The following is a 21236-nucleotide window of genomic DNA, read 5'->3' on the forward strand; positions in this document are numbered from 1 at the left end:
ATGGCTGAGCAAGCTGCTCTCAAATAGAAATTTGCTGAGACTACGTGATGGAAATAGTCCAACCATTTTGAAATGTTTTGACCAGTAGCCTGGATAATAACAATCACAAAAGAGTCAGCAAATGTAAAATCTACAGCTGCTCAGGATTTTGATGAGATGACTTCTTTCAGCATCATCAATTATTGGGGATGATCAGACTCCACTTCTGAGAGAAATGATGCTGAAACTAAATGAAATTAGGAGCAGGCAAAAGGGCAGTTCAGATGAAAGGAGCAATCCGTGGTGCTATCATAATCTTGATGACTGCTTGCTTGATGTATTTTACTTTGTAAACAGTATAAAGTAACCGTTGATGGCTTTGCCTGAGGTGCTTATGACAACAAAGTTATACCTGGCTAGAGTTCAATGTTGCCAACATGGAATTTTTGTCTCTGGGTCCAAAAAAAATCTGATGGAGATACAGGGAGAACGAGCCTCACAGTGATTCTGTACCTGTCTGTGATACATACTGGAAATCTGATTGGGATAGGACCAAAAAACTCAAAGATCTATTGTCACCCAAACTGGCATTGTGCTGATTCCCAATAAATTATTTTCAAATTAAAGCTGTTCCAATATTTGATGTTAAATGTTCAATTTGCCATTCTGAGTGCTGCTTCTGGAAGAATTGAAACATGATGTATAGAAGGTCCTGGGTTCCCAGGATATGAAGCATTCATATCTTAGATTTTTATGAGTCTACTGAATATTAACAGCTAGCTCTGTTTCTAATTCTCTAGAGTGTTCATAAAGTAATCTCTCTTTAAGTCCTTTGCTCCTCTTTCTAAATTCCTGAATGAGCAACATAGAGCCCTGTAATAGTATCTAAAATAGCCCAAGAGGAAGTAAAATGGTTTATGTGGGTACAATCTCAGCTTCAAGGACAAAAGTATATTAATTAATAGGAACATATTTCAAAGTTCACTTCTAAAGCTTGCCATTTCATTACTGTCTTGGCCAAAGTACAAAATGATGATGGTCTTTATTATTTAACTACAATGAAACGGCCATAAAATGTTACTGATATTGAGAAAAAAGAGTAGATTAGCCTGTATTTTTTCCATCAGCTCCTTTGAAAGACAAAGTGCTACCATTTCTTCCTTTTTGCTGTCCATTCTCTGGTTCTTTTTTCTATATTCCCATTCCTCCTCCTTTTACTTCTTTACTCCATCCCCTAATCACTCTATCTCCTCCTCTAGTTTCAGCTCTCTGGACTTTCCTTTATTCTTTATATCTTTGTAATACTCACTATGTAGGATCTAGAAAATGAGATTTCATGTTTTTAAATAATTATGATATAAACCAGGTAATAATCTCAAAAGAAAAGCACAGAGAGAATGCAATGGATGTTCAGAGATGAGAGAGAAGTCCATTTTAGCTTAGTGGTGGGGAAAGGAAAGGTCAGTGTGAGTTAGACGGATGGAGATTCTTTAAATTGAGAGTTAGAGTAAGGGTAAGATTTGGCCATGTGGGCACATTAGGACAGAAGAATTGCATGCACATAGGCATGGAAGTGGAAAAAAGTTTCAATAGTAGCAATTAAGTTTGTTTACTTGAGTATAAAATAAATGGAAAGAATGGGCAATTAAAATATAAGGTAGGACACAAACAATCAGATCAGGGTTTCAAATCCAGCATAGAGTAATTTGAAATTTATTCATTAGGTAAGAGAATCTTGATTTTTCTTGAGAAGATCTGTTTTGTGTCTCATGAAGATTAACATGGCAGTGATGTTTGGGATGGTTTGAAGGTGGTTTCTGTAATAGTAATTTATTTATTTATTTATTTACTTATTTATTTTTGAGACTTAGTCTTGTGCTGTTGCCCAGGCTGGAGTGCAGTGGCACAATCTTGGCTCACTGCAACCTCAGCTTCCCGTGTTCAAGCAATTCTCCTCCCTCAGCCTCCCGAGTAGCTGGGATTACAGCGTCTGCCACCATGCCCAGTTAGTTTTTGTATTTTTGGTAGAGACAGAGTTTCACCATGTTGTCCAGGCTGGTCTCGAACTCTGGACCTGAAATGATTTGCCCACCTTGGCCTTCCAAAGTGCTGAGATTATAGGTGTGAGCCACCACACCTGGCCTGTAACAATTATTGACATGGTTGGCTCTGTGGCCCCACCTAAATCTCATCTTGAATTGTACTCCTGTAATTCCCACGTGTGTGGGAGGGACCCCTCCACAAGTGGGAGATAATTGAATCATGGAGGCATTTTCCCCCATGCTGATCTCGTGGTTAGCAGTAAGTCTCACGAAATCTGATGGTTTTATCAGGGGTTTCCGTTTTTGCCTCTTCCTCATTCTGTCTTTGCCTGCTGCCATCCATGTAAGATGGGACTTACTCCTCCTTGCCTTTTGCCATGATTGTGAGGCTTCCCCAGCCATGTGGACCTGTGAATCCAATTAAACCTCTTTCTTTTGTAAATTGCCCAGTATCAGGTATGTCTTTATCAGCAGTGTGAATACGGACTAATACAGTTATTGGTAAGTTAATGAAGTACTCTTTTACATTTATGACATTGCATTTTGAGATTCCTGAGAAATAGTTTCAGTAATAAATATCAGCACACAGAGGTTTATTAGCGAGTGCTCTTGGAATCTGTACCTGTGGAAGGAAAGTGAAGAAAATACAATTAGATGGAAAGAGGTATCTTAAACAAAAGAAAAAAAAACTCAGCTGATCCTAATGGGAGCTCCAAATCTGGTACAGTTCTTCAGAATTGGGACAGTCCTTGAATATGAGCTGCCCCAGGAAGGGGCCATGGCCTTAGAAAAGGTAACTCTTCAGTAGTGATAACTCCTGAAATAGCTTGACAGTTGAGTGCTGTCTAGCAATAATACTTCCCATAGCCAAAACAATATTTCCTGTAGTCTTGCTGGGAAATTTGAAAAACACATCATGGTATCTACTACAATGTTTCTTTTATCTCAACTTTTGTTTGTTTGTTTGTTTTTGTTTTTGTTTTTTGTTTTTTGAGACGGAGTCTCGCTCTGTCGCCCAGGCTGGAGTGTAGTGGCCAGATCTCAGCTCACTGCAAGCTCTGCCTCCTGGGTTCACACCATTCTCCTGCCTCAGCCTCCCGAGTAGCTGGGACTACAGGCTCCCACCACCTCGCCCGGCTAGTTTTTTGTATTTTTTTTTTTTTTTAGTAGAGACGGGGTTTCACTGTGTTAGCCAGGATGGTCTCAATCTCCTGACCTTGTGATCCGCCCATCTCAGCCTCCCAAAGTGCTGGGATTACTACAGGCTTGAGCCACCGCGCCCGGCCTATCTCAACGTTTAAGATATGTCCCAATATGGCCTTGACTGCTTCTCTCTCAGAGCACTTATCACACTCTATAGTTATTATAGAATTACTTTATCTGTGTAACTAGGAAGTAATCTTTGTGTGGGCCAGAATTTTATCCTACTCCTTTTTGTCTTAATAGCATCTGGGACCATAGGAAATAGGTGTTCAACAGACAATTTTGAATAAAATACATATTTTTTAAAAATTTGCTTTAATAAAATCTAACTTTCTCCAAATTTAGAATGATAGACCAAGTGTTTGTAAAATAGTGAAACTACATAATGATGCTATTTCTCAAATCAACCATGAGTGTTTCAAAAAAAATACAGTGGAAATTTTTCCTTAAACAATGACTGACAGATTCCAACCCTTCTGTTTTGTCTGTATTCATTTGGGGCATGTGATAGGAGCAAATAGAAAATATCTGATTCAAAAACTGATGGCCAATTCAGTTTTTTTAATGAATTAAAAACTCTTGTCCTGTTATAAAAACTATCTTTCCATTTTTAACCTTTTTAGGGGAAGTCTTGGTTTAATCAGGTTGTCCTGAATGTACGCTTGTGTCTATCATGTGTTCCCTAATCTCTGACACTAGTATTATTTTGTAAAGTTACTAACCATTATTGCCAATGCGTATGCATTTTTGTGAGACACTGCTAAATATTTAAGCATATTGAATAAATCTTCCATGTGTAAGGAGAGACCAATGCTGGGAATTATTTGAAGATACAAATGAAAAGAAGATATGATGATGTACTCTAAAATTTACTGTAGTCTTATAACACTTTACAAAGTCTAATAAACTCCAGAATAAATATAAAGCGATGTACAATGAGTATTGAGTAATGCTGAATAATTAAGGAAGAAGAAGCATTAAAATAATGTAAGGATAGTTTGTGGAGAATATGTGTGGTATTTTAAATACGGCCTCAAAATTCTTTAACTCTACCTGCAAAGAGAGATGAGGCCTATGCCTTCTCTCGTTGAGCCTGGGTGGCTTATGACTGCCTTGACCTAGGAGAGTACAGCTGATGTGACCACCAAGTGACACAGGAGGTTCAGTCAGAAAAGGTCATGCCACTTCCACCTGGTTCCTTTGGAACACCAGCTCTGTGAAAGTTCACTTTCGGGGTATTCTCTATCAGAACCCAGACACCACGCTGTAAGGAGCCCACGTTGTACGTATAGGGCATGTTACAATGCTCTGTTCAACAGCCTCAACTGAGCCACACTTAAATGTGGAAGATGCCTTGGAAGTGATTCCTCTAGAACAGCTGTTAAAGCCCTGGATCGTCTGAGTCCCAGACATTGTGAAGCAAAGGAGCCAATCCTGTTGTGTACTTTTGTAGAACCACTGATTTTGCAAGTTATGTTTGTTGTTTTCTGCCACAAAGTTTGGAGTAATTTGTTGAGCCGTAAAGATGAAGATTAAAAGGGCTTTTTGAAAAATTGTATTTAAAAAATTCTTAACTCTCATTGTATTGTTTTTTTTTTATTATTATACTTTAAGTTCTAGGGTACACGTACACAACGTGCAGGTTTGTTACGTATGTATACATGTACCATGTTGGTGTGCTGCACCCGTTAACTCGTCATTAACATTAGATATATCTCCTAATGCTATCCCTCCCTGCTCCCCTCACCCCATGGCAGACCCCGGTGTGTGATGTTCTCCACCCTGTGTTCAATTCCCACCTATGAATGAGAACATGTGGTGTTTGGTTCTCTGACTTTGTGATAGTTTGCTGAGAATAGTGGTTTCCAGCTGCATCCATGTCCCTACAAAGGACATGAACTCATCTTTTTTTATGGCTGCATAGTATTCCATGGTATATATGTGCCACATTTTCTTAATCCAGTTTATCATTGATGGACATTTGGGTTGGTTCCAAGTCTTTGCTATTGTGAACAGTGCCACAATAAACATACGTGTGCATGTGTCTTTATAGCTGCATGATTTATAATCCTTTGGATATATACCCAGTAATGGGATGGCTGGGTCAAATGGTATTTCTAGTTCTAGATCCTTGAGGAATCGCCACACTGTCCTCCACAATGTTTGAACTAGTTTACAGTCCCACCAACCATGTAAAAGTGTTCCTATTTCTCCACATCCTCTCCAGCACCTGTTGTTTCCTGACTTTTTAATGATCGCCATTTTAACTGGCATGAGATGGTATCTCTTTGTGGTTTTGATTTGCATTTCTCTGATGGCCAGTGATGATGAGCATTTTTTCATGTGTCTGTTGGCTGCATAAATGTCTTCTATTGGAAAATGTCTGTTCATATCCTTTGCCGACTTTTTGATGGAGTTGTTTGATTTTTTTCTTGTAAGTTTGTTTAAGTTCTTTGTAGATTCTGGATATTAGCCTTTTGTCAGATGAGTAGATTGTATTCTTAAACTATTTAAGTTGCTTTAACTATTCTGGAAATGTCATACATTTTTAATTTCTGTTGTTCAGAGGAGAAAGTGACTATAATAGGGTAAGCTACTCAGGCACAGTTTTCTCATACTAGTAGACAACAGAGGTGTCAGTTTTTATAATTAATTAAAAATGTAATGACATATTTTAGGAACCTCTGCATGTCACATATCATGTTATCTGCATTATATGAATTATTAATTTATTTTCAATAAATTAAATTCACCTAAATTCTTTAAGGTAGAAACCACCATTATATTTTATACATGAATATAATGAGGTTTAAATATTACACCAGCAATTGGCCCAAGGACAATCATTCTTTCCATTCAAAGAAAGTTGGGAAATGAATCTAGGTTGAGTTAACACTAAAATCTATATTCTTAACTGCAATGAACTGGGGTTTTCATTCTTGAGATAGAGTAGAAAAACGTACAAGGGGAAAATGGCATCAAATTGTTTTTGGTATAGTAGTTTCCTCTTCTGTATGGAAAATAATGAGTGTATCATAATATTGTTATAACTTTTTACACATTAATACAAAACTTGGTGCAAAAGATTCTGGTTTAGTCTCTCTACAGTATTTAGAGTAAGAGGAGAGTATTGAGTTACTATATGTGCTGCATATAGTCCAGAAGACAATCTGAAAAGAATTCACTCAAGCGGTTGCTCTTGAATATAAAGATTTTCTCATCAAGTAAAATGAATTATTGTCCTCTCCCATTGCACTAAAACTCTAATATGACAGTAACCAGAAAGCTGAAAAACTCATTTCAAGTAGGTCCTGTTTTGTGGCTCTGGCCCCACAGATTGATTTTATATGCAGGTTTAGCACTCGGAAGCTGCCAAAAGCCATCAGTGCAATAGCCCATTCAGAGGAAAACAAAATTTGAAAAGAGGTCAGCCAGCAAGGACATGCTATAAAAGGCAAAGGATAGATATGAAAAAGATCTGCTGGTCCAAGCTCTCAATCTGGACATTTACAATATCTTAGAATAGAAGGGAAGACAGGGGAAAGGCTAATATCATGTTGAAACATATGAAATAATGATCAGTTGCTCATTAAATCTTATGTATTTCCATGAGAGTGGGACTAAAGACAACCAGCTGAAATTATTTCATTTCAAGTAAGAAATCCCATTTAGTGTGGATGTTGAGCCTGGGAACTCAATATATCTGAGAAATGATGAAACCCCATGATAATTTGAAAATAGCCCTCTTTTAGAGATGGCTTGAGTCTGTGGGGTAGCAGGGAGCAGTAGATGGTTGAGAGTTATGTCAGGATAATTTTAACACCTTTGTCAATGTAAAGGTGTTAAAAAGTTATGGTATTTAAGTGTTCAAGAATAATGAAGTACATATGTATTGAGAGAATGTTGCAATCTTCACTTGGAATCTAACAGGGTGTTTACAACATGAATAATTAAATACAGCATTCTTGGGTAGCTTTATACTTCCTGACTAACACAGCTTCTCAAGGTAACTCAGCATGTAGCTTCAGAAAGGATCCTTTGGATTTACAGAATCTGCTATGAGATAAATATCGAATTAGATGCAAGATTTTGAAAGAAAATGGGAATTTGAATACATATTATTTCCACTTTTATTTCCATAAACCAGAGGAGTTTCCCCTAACATTGTTGGTTTTATTTAACAAGTCATCAGTCATAGCTTTGAGAAGAGATAATTCAATGTAACTGAAGCTCAAAACGACAGTGGACTTGACAGTATGTAACTGTGCTGAGTGCTGGTGTACTGGTCAGGGTAATGTGATGCTGGAACAGGGACCAATTTCTGTGAGGGACTCTGATATGGCTTGTATCCCACCGTGCTCTGCAAGCTTCCAGCAAAGCTTGCCAAAGCATGCTGTCTGCACAGAGGTTCAGATGTGCTTAGAGACATAAGTAGTGTGAGCTCTGGAGTAACTCTATTGCAAAGTGGACTGCAAGTTACAGATTTCCTTTTATTGATTCCTTGTTTGAATTATTTTACAATATCTTGATGCTAGCCAGTTCAAAATCAGCTTGAAGATCAGTCAGTAAGTTGTTCAACTGTTTGAATCAATATAGCATATTAATTGAATAATCACAGTACTTTCTAAAGAAGGTGAACAATGTGGATTTTGAGTGGTAAATAATGACTGGTACTGACTTTGAACAATAGATAATACTTTCAAGGTGGTGGTGGGATATTGTAATAGGGAAGCCTCTAGCAAAAATATTAAGCTAAGCACATTTCCTTTTTTAATTGCAATTCTAGATCAAGGCAAGAGAAAAACCTGACATCAAAAGAACACATTCCAAGACTGAGTTTATGTGCCTATCTGGATACTGGTAATGGTCCTTTTAAACATTTGACCACAGGTGGAACTGTTTTCCTTCAGAGCTTTCTTAATTTTGGTTTGGCAATGAGCAAAACAAAAATATGCTTGCCCAGTGTCTGACAACTCTCAGTTGACAAGCGAAATGATTTCTTGTCTTTGATAATGTTATAAATAATTGGAGTGTTAACCCCTTTTCAACCAAACTGAAGTTACTTTAATGTAATATAACTGACTATGCACTGTATTGTTAATACAGCTATATTGTAGCATTGAACAAGGAACATATTTTTAACACCCTTATAGATTCTCTTTGGGAAGCCCTGAGTTCATAGGTATTCATTTTAAGTGGTTATTTTAATCACCCCTTGTTTGTAGTCAGTGTTTTAGAAATAGAGCTCAATATTTGCTAAAACATTTAAGAGATCATGATTCCCCTTAGTAATCTTTTCTTGTGTGTTAAAACTCTATAGGTAAGACACTTTTCTAAAAAAATTTGCTGCAATTTCAGTCCTTTTATTTAATTTCCATTGAAAGAAAGAAAAATATGTTCACCGTTTGTACAAAATCGTATATCCTATCTGAAAAGATAATATACTTTCTTGGCTAAAAATGGTGAGTTTGAGGTCTATTTCATAAAATTATTTCTCAACCCATGTACAATTTTGCTTTCCATATTATTTGTTTTCATACTTAAATTATGAGATCCTTGGCAAGATATATACTACTTAAAGGACTAATCAATACTGAAGAATGTGTTTGGAAAATATATATTTAAAATTTATTTTCATGTGCACCCAGATTTATATCCATAGATGAGAAATACTAAAAAGACTTGAAGATAACTATATGCTGACTAGGATCATGGTAAAGAAATTCCGATGCAACATGGGGCAAGGGTTCCCAGCTCATGGGTTCAGGACCATCTGCTCACTTACAATTGTACATAATCATTCTCTCTACATATTTCTGTTCATGCCATTCTTCTCTGTAGTGTTCTGGCCATTTCTCTTTTTTTTTTTTTTTTTTTGCCTGGACAAATCCCACCCAGACCAATGGACTGCTCTCTAGTTCACTTCTTCCTAGGGTTCTTTTCTAATTCCTAAAGCCTCTATTAAATCTCCCCTCCTCTGCAATTCTTTGTCACACCAGTAAGTCTTTAATAAGCAAGATGTTATCTTACACTCTTAAGAAGTTTATATGGTATAAATTTCCAAGTAAACTCTTAAACTGTTTGAGATTTAAGACTTTATCTAAAAGTTCTCTTGTATATTCACAGCAACTCAGCATAATGTTAAGCACACCTTAATAGATGCTTATAAACCCTTGTTGATTCGGTCACACAACCAACTGATAACCTGAGTTTCATGGTTAATTTTGCAGTTAAATTTTGTGATACAGAGAACACTACGGTCACTCTGAGTTTCAGAAACTTTTTGTCAGAATTCAAGTTCTAGGACTCCTTAAGACCAGGCTGAGTTAGGATTTGGAGAATAGATTTTTTTCCAGTTTGATTTGTTGCTCTAGATTTTTAACAAGAAAACAAGCAAGAAAGCCAGCAAATAGAGAAACACACACACAAAAAAAAACTGCTATTTTTTCAGGCTTTCACATTCTAATTCCCACTTGTGGGGAAAAGAAAGAGAGATCAGACTGTTACTGTGTCTATATAGAAAGAAGTAGACGTAAAAGACTCCATTTTGTTCTGTATTTGAGATGCTGTTAATCTGTGACCCTATCTCCAACCTTGTCCTTGCAAGAGACATGTGCTGTGGTGACTCAAGGTTTAACGGATTTTGGGCTGTGCAGGATGTGCTTTGTTAAACAAGTGCCTGAAGGCAGCTTGCTGGTTAAAAGTCATCACCATTCTCTTAATCTCAAGTACCCAGGGACACATACACTGCGGAAGGTCGCAGGGACCTCTGCCTAGGAAAGCTAGGTATTGTCCAAGGTTTCTCCCCATGTGATAGTCTGAAATATGGTCTGATGGGAAGGGAAAGACCTAATCGTTCCCCAGCCTGACACCTGTAAAGGGTCTGTGCTGGGGAGGACTAGTATAAGAGGAAAGAAGGTCTCTTGGCAGTCGAGATAGAGAAAAGCATCTGTCTCCTGCCTGTCCCTGGGCAATGGAACGTCTGGGTGTAAAACCCGATTGTATGTTCTATTTACTGAGAAAGGAGAAAACCGCCTAAGGGCTGAAGCTGGGACTTGCTAGCGGCAATACTACTCTTTATGCACTAAAAAGGTTTGTGGAGATGTTTGCATATGCATATCAAGGCACAGCACTTTTCCTTAAACTTATTCATGTCACAGAGATCTTTATTCATGTCTTACTGCTGACCTTCTCGCTATGATGATACTATTATCCTGCCACTTCCCTTTTTCTAAGATGGTAAAGATAATGATCAGTAAATGCTGAGGGAACTCAGAGATGGGGGTGGGGGCGTGGGTCCTCTGTATGCTGAGCACCGGTCCCGTGGGCCCACTTTTTCTTTCTCTATACTTTGTCTCTGTGTATCATTTCTTTTCTCAAGTCTCTTGTTCCACCTACGGAGAAACGCCCACAGGTGTGGAGGGGCAGGCCACCCCTTCACCCACTCAAAAATGTTAGCAGCAAAAACTTTCGAAACAATTCTATAGAATAATTTTTTAAATTCCATTATTAATCAGCACCTGTGATCTTTGGGAATGATATTCTTTTCAATAAAATGATAAGCTTACCCCCATATTCTTTTGTACCTTATAATTGGAAGATTCTAAAGAATCATTATTGCTAGTTTAAAATCCTGGTACCCAAAGAGTTCTTGTGAAATAATTTGTTTGATTCACTTTTTTGGATTTCAGATAATTCATGTCTGAACAAAGCATAAGTATCGCTTAAAGTCTGTCTATACAATTTCATAAATACTAGTTTAGAAATTTCTAGAACTTCATATTTTGATGACTGAATGTAAACTTTAGAAGGGCAGGGCTCTTAGGTTTTGCACTGTTCCATTTCCAGTGCTTAAACAATCCCAAACACAACACAAATATTTGCTTTATGAATGTGTTTATTTAAACTTTTTTGAAATTCCAATGATATTTTAACTTCGTGGTTTTGTTAGGCAAAGGTAGAGCCAATGAATCTAGAGAGGGAATAACCAAACATCCTCTCCTGTTTCAAGCTGACCCTAAGATGATCTTGGGTATTATCTTTGATCTACTAATACTTTTAAAAATAATGTAATTTTTGAGGCTATTTTGAATCTCATAGAAATGTAATTTTATATTTTGTGTAAAAATTTGAATGCATTAGGTTTATCTGTGTTGGAGAGTGTAATCTTCTACCAACTTTACTTTCTCTTTGTTAACACCTATACTGTTGACTGATGCCATTAAAGACCAACATATTGCCTAATAAAGGCCAACATACTCCAAATGTTGTATTGAACAGTAATGAAACCAGCAGGCAATTAACACATCTCTTCAATGTTTTCGGTAGAACTTGGTAGAACCTAGCAGCCAAGCTTTAACTTGTTCTTTTTCATAATTAATGACTGTGCATTTAAAAGATACATACTTTTTCTTCTGCTTCAAACTTTTGTGAGCAGGGAATGCATTGCATTCAGAGGATAATTGTACAATGTCAATGAAAGGACAGCAATTCTCCCCATATTCTCCATTACCTATTCTGCACAAGACATATCAAATAAAAAATGTACTCTAAGCAGAAAATGTGCACTTACTATGCAGCTACAGTTTCAAAGCATGTTTACTAAAATTCCTCTTGGAAAAAGACTTCTTTGCCTAAGCTCTAGTTTAGAAATTATGAAATTTCCCAGTGGGCAGTATGTACACGGATAGTGCCGTCATTGATTTGTAGTAATAGTAATAATAATAATAATAAAATTATTTGTGCTTTATGCAAAGCAGCTAGCATAAGTGATCATGTTTTAATATCTTCAGTGGCCTTTAGAGATGTGTTATTTTTTCCATTTTTAATTGTGCAAGCCCAGGCTTAAAAAAGTAAAGTAGCTTGCATTAGCTCATAGAATTATTGTGATATAACTGCTAGCTGGGATTGGAACCCTATGTGTTTTACAATTAATCTGTGTGTTCTGCTCTTAACAGCAATACCATATTGCCTCTTTCTGCTCTTGGCAATTATTTTACACATCACTAACTGAGGAATGCAAAAGGAATATGTTGCTGAGTTTACTTGTTTGGAGAAGGAAATTTGACAGACAAAATTGCTAAAAGATAAGAGGCATTTAAAACTTTTATCTCTCTCTGAAAAAGAAAATTTATGCAAGTTAAAATGAAAGGTGATTTGCCTGGTAGCATAGATTTAAGAGATTTTAGAAATTGGGAAACATTATAGTCATCTATTCAGTCATTCAGTGGGCAGATATTTTGAACACCTACTAGGTGGTACCGTTGAAAGTAGGCACTGAACATACAGTAGGATATGCTTGAAGTAAAGATTTCTTTAGTGAAAATTATACAGAAATAATGTGACTCATCACAGATGAAAGTTGTAGGGACTTACAGAAACACCATATTAAATATTTCGTTGGAATTTTACACAATATAAAGGAATTATGTATTGCTAATGAAGGACAACACATTAAATATATGTGATATCATTGAGCTTATGTCTGACAATGTAATATCAATAAATGATTTGTTATGTGTATTTATGTGTGCTTTCAGATTTTATGGCCAATCTTCACATTCAGCAATCTTGTAAAATTCATTTATTAATTCTAATAGCTTGCAGATTTGTCTGAATTTTAAAATATACACTCATGTTGCCTAAAATGGTGAGTTTTCAGCCTTACATTTAAAATTCTTATAACTTTTATTCATTTTTTTGTACTTCCACAATGAATAGGGCATTCAGTGTTATGTTCAATAAAAGGGATAAAACAGACATCCTAGACTAATTTCTGATCTCAGAAGTAGAACTTCCAATCTCACCATTAGCTAAAATGTTTGTTGTGTGATATTTGTAGATACCACTCACCAAATTAAGAAAGTTTTTACCTATTTCTAGTTTGTGGAGATTTAGTCATGAGCTATGTTTAATGTTATCAATGTTTCCCATGTCTGTTGCATTTATTTTGTTTTATATTTTGTATATTTTTTTCTATATTTTCTTAACATGAATGATGACCAACAATTGGTTTTACATACTTGGAGCAAATCGAACTAGTTTGTGGTTTAATTTCTTATTTATTTTTCTGAATTCGATTAGCTAATATTCAAATTAGAATTATTGCATCGGTGTTTATGAAGGATCTTATGTTAAATTTCCTGGTATTGTGTCGTAGCAAGAATGTTATGACTTCATAGAAAGAGTTAGGAAGTGTTTTCATTCCCTATAAAACAGGTCGTATAAGGCTGGTGTTATTTCTTTCTTAAGTATTTGCAGGAATTTGCTTGAAGCCATTCTCTGTCCCTGAAGATGTGTGTGTATGGTGTGTGTGTGTGTGTGTGTTTGATATGGGTGACAAATTACAAATTAATAACTTCAATATCTATATAATTATACATTAGCAAAAAGTTATTCAGAATAACTTCTTATTCCTTTTTCATATTTGAAAAACTTGTATTGATATTCTTTATTAATTCTCAACATATGTGATTTATTATCTTCCTTTTTTCTTGTTTCTCTTTAATAGGGGTTTTTAAATTATACTAGACTTTTCAAAGGAACAACTTTTAAATTTGTTGATTTTTTCTTCAATATTTATTTTATATTTCATTGATTTCTGCTCTTATTTTTAGAATTCTGACGATTTAATTAAAAAGCATTTTTCTAGAATCTTAAGATGAATGCTTGATTGATGATTTTTCTGTCTTCTAATCTAGGCATTTAAACTCTATATCTCTGTATATGCTTAGCTTTAGTTGCATCTCTCCAAGTTTTGATATGTAATGCTTTCATTTCATTCAACTCACGTATTTCTAATTTTTCATTATTAGATTTTTTTTTTTTTTTTTTTTTTTGAGACGGAGTCTCGCTCTGTCGCCCAGGCTGGAGTGCTGTGGCACGATCTCGGCTCACTGCAAGCTCCGCCTCCCGGGTTCCCGCCATTCTCCTGCCTCAGCCTCCCGAGTAGCTGGGACTACAGGCGCCGCCACCTCACCCGGCTAGTTTTTTTTTGTATTTTTTAGTAGAGACGGGGTTTCACTGTGTTAGCCAGGATGGTCTCGATCTGCTGACCTCGTGATCCGCCCGTCTCGGCCTCCCAAAGTGCTGGGATTACAGGCTATTAGATCTTTTTTGACTCATAAGTTATTTAGAAGCATGTTGCTTAATTTTTAAACATTTAGAATTTTTATTTAATTATTTGTTATTGACTACTACCTTAATTCTACTGACATCAGAGAACATGAACTTTATGATTGTAAAATCTTGCAGTTTGCTGAGACAATATTGATGAACCAGCATATGGCTTATTTTGGTAAACCATCCATGTGCGGTTGTAAATAATGAGTACCATGGAGCTGATGAGTTTAATAATCTATATATGGTTAATTGGTTAAGTTTATGAATGGTGTAGCTCACATCACTTGTACCTGTAATAATGTTTTTGTTGGATTGCTCTTCAGCTATGAGGATAGCATGTTTGCATGTTAAAGTCTTTAAATACTTCTCTGTTTAGTTGTGTGATATTATGGAATGTTTCTTTGTTCATAGTGCCACTTCTTGTTAAACTTCTGTGTTGCTTAATAAAGTATAAACTTAATTTTGATTATTAGGCATGGCACATATTTTGCATCCTTTAACATTAACATTTTCTATGTTTTCATGTAGAAAATATAACTCTAGTACACAGCAAATAATTAAATTTTTAAAAATCTAGTCGGAAATTTTTGTGTTTTAATTAGATGACTTTGTATTTTCCAAAGTAATATATTTAAGTTTAAATCTAACTTCTTGCTATTTACTTACTATGATCAGTCACATCTCTTTTTTCCTCCTAATATTCTTTCACATTTTTGACATTTCAGGAAATAGACAAAAATACATTTTACAGTTTCAATCACGTTTATTTTCATACATATATTTCCATTATACTCATGTACATTTTACATAGAAGACATAATTTTATCAAGACACTCTTAAAAATGGTGAAAAATTTTTAAGGTGAATAATGAGAATAAATTTCTATTTTTCTGAGATGTGGCAGTAAAAGTTAATATTATATTTAACTATGATAAAATTATTTAAAGATTTATGCATAATTATTGTAGATATTGTAAAAATACAAATAATTCCATATAAATTCATAACTAATACAAAGTTATGAAAGCTTCAATCACCTATTTTCACACACAGACGCACACACAGCAGAATGATCATAAATATAATGTTGAGAGACTTGCTTTGTTTGCCTACAATATATTATTAATGCTTTTACTTGGCCATGTATGCATTAATAGCATTATTTAAAATTACTGCATAAGTCTGAGTGTTTACTTTGAGGTATATCCTGATTATTTTAAATTAGAGAAGATTCTGAGGATCAGTGAATAGAGAAATAATATGTCAATAGCAATGCGTGAATTTCCTTCTTGGGAAGTTTTAAAAAATGAACACATTTTTATTGCTTCTTATCAATCAGTCAAGGTAATGGAGGTGAATTCTATGATTCTTTCAATTTTGAAATAATGCCAATGTTTCTGCAACTGAATATTATAGATTTATACTTTTTATTGCTTTTTGCAGAAATTTTAACACACATTTTCTTTGCTTTATGATTTCATTTATTTCATTCAGAGAAGATACTTCAAATCCCAAAATGCAATTCTGTGAAAACTTCAGAGAAGTTTATAGAAGTATGCTGGTTTGTTTGAAATTTAATTTCAAACATAATGAAAGTTGCTGCTAAATATTTATTTTCTAAATTAAATAAAAGCACAGGGCATTTAAAAATAAGAGATTATTACAAAGAAGAATAGTTGATTGATTCAACACCATTTAATCATTTACTAAGTTACAGTATCTGAAGAGAAAGACCTAGATTCTGGCATCCTTTAAGTGATTTTTTTATATTTAAACAGATAAATTTGTGAAAGCGATGGGAATGAGATTATCCTTTAAAAAAAGTGGTAAACATATAAACAGGAAAGGTACAACTAGCTCTTCAAACATTTTACATTAGTGATTTTTTAATATTTATTTATCTCTTTATTTTTTAGAGACAGGTTCTGCTCTGTCACCCAGGCTGGAGTGCAGTGGCACAATCATAGCTCTCCACAGCCTCAAACCTTTGACCTCAAGCAATCTTATCACCTTAGCCTCCCGGGTGGCTAGGACCACAAGTGCACACCACCACATTCAGTTATATTTAATTTAATTTTTTTTTGCAGAGGCAGGGTCTTGCTATGTTGCCCAGGCTAGTCTTGAACTCCTGGACTCAAGTGATTCTTCAGCCACAGCCTCCCAAGTCCTGGGATTATAGGTGGGAACTAATTAAAAATAAATATAAAAATAATTTTTTGAAATTTTCATTCTTCATGCAAGGAGATAAACCTGCATTGGCTCATCCATACATTCATCTATTCAGTCATTCTTTCATTTATTAGTGTTTAGGCATCTAATATGTACTGAGAATACAGTAGCCAAAAAGACATTCAGATTGCATTCTGAATTAGGAGCAAAAGCCTAATTAAATTCAGTTAAAATGGCATTATTACTTAATTGAATTACTTTAAATAGGAAGTTTAGGGGCAAAAGATAAATGAAGAAATAATAAAGATGTTGAAGAAAAGGTAGTTAAAAGCTATTATGTGCAACTTTATTAAATTGAGTTTGAAAATTTAAACAGGTTTATTCCTGGAATTCTAAGAAAAAACTTAATTTTACAAAATAAAGATGAAAAATAAAATTTAAATAATCTTATAACTATTAAATAAATTGCAACTGGCTTAAAAATAGCTGTAGCTGGCCGGGCACAGTGGCACACACGTATAATTGCAGCACTTTGGGAGGCTGAGGCAGGCAGATCACCTGAGGTAAGGAGTTCGAGACCAGCCTGGCCAATGTGGTGAAACCCCATCTCTACTAAAAATACAAAAATTAGCTCCATGTGGTGGTGGGCACCTGTAATCCCAGCTACTCGGGAAGCTGAAGCAAGAGAATCACTTGAATCTGGGAGACGGAGATTGTGGTGAGCCAAAGTTGCACCACCGCACTCCCGCACTCCCTCCTGGGTGACAGAGTGAGACTCTGTCTTAAAAAAAAAAAAAAAAAAAAAAAGGCTGTAGCTACAGGATCTGATGGCTCCAGAGTTAAATAATATGAAATATTTAAGAAAACAAAACAATATCAAACCTTACCATGGAAAAGAAAATGATAAGTTATAACTTACTACATTCCAAGAAAAACAAAGAATATGTATATATTTTTTTACTTTCAGGAAATCAGATGCAAAGCACTTTTGAAACAAAACATCAACAAGCTAAATGATATATTATGTGAAAGAATACAATCTTGATCAAAATTATTACACCTGAATGTGATGGTATAGCATGCAGCAGACCAACCTTCTTATTCAGAACAAGTAGCAAAAAACAGATACAATAGAAATTATATTTTCTTAAAGGCATTGGAGAGAGAGCAACCAGGCTTGGAGGAACAGGATTGCAAAATTACCAAGCAGATAAAAATAGAGAGGGGTGAACACACAATCTGCAGCCATCTTTTCCTGGAGGCATTTACTTACTCTAAAAGCAAGACAGGAGGCTGAGAATCCAGGCCTCATTTTCACAGGGCACTCCTGAGAAGAGAAATCAGAACTAAGAAAACAACAATAACAGCAACAACAACAACAACAAGACAAACAGCGTAAGCATTTATGGGCCATGATACTAGGATACAGTAATGGAGATGGAACAATACTGATCCAGATATAAGGCTGATATTTCTTCTAATGTGTTTGCCAAAATCGGATGATGCAAAGAGTATAAGGCTAAGCAACTGAAAGTAAACCAGTTGTTCTGATTATTTATTACTTTATTTTATATTTTTATGGGATTATTCAGAAATTACAATGTTCAGATTTTAGAAATCAACAGAAGTGGAGCATCAGTGAATATACCAAGCTTTCCATTTGAAGTCCAGGAAAGCTTCACCCTAACTACGTTACCCAAAGGCTGAGGGTTTTCAAACTTTAATTCAGTGCATGCCTGGATCAAGGTCATATGCACGTTCTATTTGCCTAGGAGATCAGAAGTTGAACCCTTCCTGGTTGAAAAGTAGCGTCAGCTGGAGCCTTAATAATTTTTTTATACAATATAAAAATTTGACAAAAAATTACGAGACATTCCAAGATAAAGGATCATATAATTGAAAACAAAGAATATAGACAACAGAAACTATCAAAAGTCTTCCAGATATTAGAGTAAGAAGTCAAAGACTTTAAAACATTTTTACCATGTTCACAAAAAAAAGATGAAAGGTCACTGATGAAAAACTGGAGAATTTTACCAAAAATTAAAATAATGTGAAAAACAGCATTACTGGAAAATCTGGAAAGGAAAAGCAAAAATACTGAAAATGAAGTTTCAATGGATGATTTTATCAACAAATAGATACAGCAGAAAACGCAATTAGTAAATTGTAAGACAGAAAATGTAAAACACCTTAATTTAAAACAGAGAGGAAAAAATAAGAAAAGAGCAAGATATATGTGGGATTTCAACTGTTCAAAATAAATGTAATTAGAATTTTAGATGAGGAGATACAGAGACAGATGAAAAACAGCATTTGAGATTATGAAAATTTTTCAAAACTGGCAATGAATAACAATTTGAAACATCACAAAGTTTCTATAAACTAAGCAAAGTGAATACAAGGAAAATTAGAGTTACAGATACCAAGGTCTAATATAAGCCAGTAAGATAAATAGAATACTTTGTATTCCAAAAATTAGTATCAGTAGTAGCAATTGACCTTTAGAAAATAAAATAGAAAATACTTTTTAAATTATTTAAAAAATAAAGCAGAAAATAAAAGGGTATGTAAAATATGGAAACTTGAATTCTATACCCTGCAAAGCTATTCTTTAAATATAAATTAATTTTCCAACAAAAAAGAAAAAATTATCACCGGAAATTATACATTAAGCAATAATAAAGGAATTTCATTAGGTAAGAGATGATATGAGACAGAAACACAAAAATTCAGGTAAAAATGAAAAGTAATGGAAAGAAAAATATATGGTTAAATCTAAACGAGTATTTAATAATAATTACTTTGGATGTAAATATATACAGGCATATATATATATTTAGAGAGTGAGAGAGCGAGAGAGAGAATTATACAATATATAATTCTTGCAAAAGTCAAAAGAGAATTAAATAGCTTAAAGAGTCCTAATGTTCCAGCATTATTTGAAAAGTGGTAAAAACAAATAATTTCCACAGGGCTGTAATAAATCAAAGATACATAAAACATCTAGGGTAGCCATTAAAGGAAAAATAAAGAGAAGTAACAGAAAAAATAGCATGATTAAAAATATTTGACTAATCCAGGTAAAGGCCATAAAACATAAAATATGCAAGCAAAATGCAAAAAACTCCCACATTTTATACATCTACACATTGTGTATAAAATCTTACAATGTGTATGTATATATGTATATTGCATACATATGCATATTACATTTACCTTAAATGTAATTATATAATTGTGTTTAAGTCTATTATGCTGCTGTCGGTTTTTGTTTTTCTTTTTAATTTTTACTTTACGCTATTGTTTTTTCTTTTGTGGAGACAGAGTTTCTCTTTTGTTGACCAGGCTGGAGCGCCATGGCGTGATCTCGGCTCACCGCATCCTTCGCCTCCCGGGTTCAAGCTACTCTCCTTCCTCAGCCTCCTGAGTAGCTGGTTACAGGCATGTGCCACCATGCCCAGCTGACTTTGTATTTTTAGCAGAAATGAGATTTCTCCATGTTGGTCAGCTGGTCTTGAACTCCCGACCTCAGATGATCCGCCTCCTCGGCCTCCCAAAGTGCTGGGATTACAGGTGTGAGCCACCATGCCTGGCCTACTTTTTGATTTTTATAGGTAAATAGTAAGTGTATATATTAATGGGGTATATGAGATATTTTGATACAGGCATTCAATGTGTAGTAGTAGTAACATCAGAATAAATGGCGTATTCATCACCTCAAGCATTTATCATTTATTTTTGTCATAAACATTCCTATTATTCTCTTTTAGTTATTTTTAAATGTACAGGATCATTGACTGTAGTCATTCTGTTGCGCTATCAAACACTAAACCTTATTCATTCTCTTTAACTATATTTTTGTACCCATTTACCATCCCGTTGTCCCCCTCTCCCACCCAATCATTACCCTTTCCAGACTCTGGTAACCATTCTACTAGCTCCTTGAGTTCAATTGTTTTGTTCATTAATTTATTTTTTGAGACAGGGTCTCCGCTGCACTGCCTTGGGTTGGGGGAGGGGTGACAAAAGTACTTCCTTGGCTACCTCAGCTGGTGTCCCACTAGGTTGTTCACACCCCAAGTTCACTTGCTCGAAGCCTGGGACAACACCAGGACTTGCCTAGGAGTGGCAGTCTTTGAGGCTTAGACTGCCTTTAAAATTTGTTTAGAACCCTAGAGCACTTTGGCCGTGGTGTTGGGGCTAGCTGGAACTTAAGTTTCTCACCACTGAGATTCTCCTTTGGCTAGGAGTGGTCTAAATGTTCCCACTGTGAACACAGGCTGAATTCTGCCCTGTGTTCCTTCCCACTGTGACAGGGCAGTACTGAGTTTCAAAGTTAATGTTCACAATTACTGCACTCCCCGTTCCTGAAGATTCTGTTGCTGTGTCTGGCAGCTACTGCTAAAACATGGGGGATGTGTAGGTGATTCAAGGCTGTCTTTACTATCCTTTTCAGTGCCTCTCTCCTTGATATAATGCTAAAACTAAGTACTATGATTGATCAACTAATTTTTGGTTCTTATGAAGGGCTTTCTTGCATGAATGGTGGTTCAATTTGGTGTTTCTGTGGAAGGGATGATCACTGGAGGGTTCTGTTTGGCCATCCCGCTCTGTCTCCTTCCTCTCTCTTTTGTTTTGTTTTGTTTTGTTTTGTTTTGTTTCTTTATGGCTTCTTTCTTTCATTCTTCTGCTTTAATCAAGTATTTTAAAATTCCTCTT

The sequence above is a fragment of the Theropithecus gelada genome, chromosome 7b (genome assembly GCF_003255815.1).
Source record: "Theropithecus gelada isolate Dixy chromosome 7b, Tgel_1.0, whole genome shotgun sequence".
Classification (NCBI taxonomy): Eukaryota; Metazoa; Chordata; class Mammalia; order Primates; family Cercopithecidae; genus Theropithecus; species Theropithecus gelada.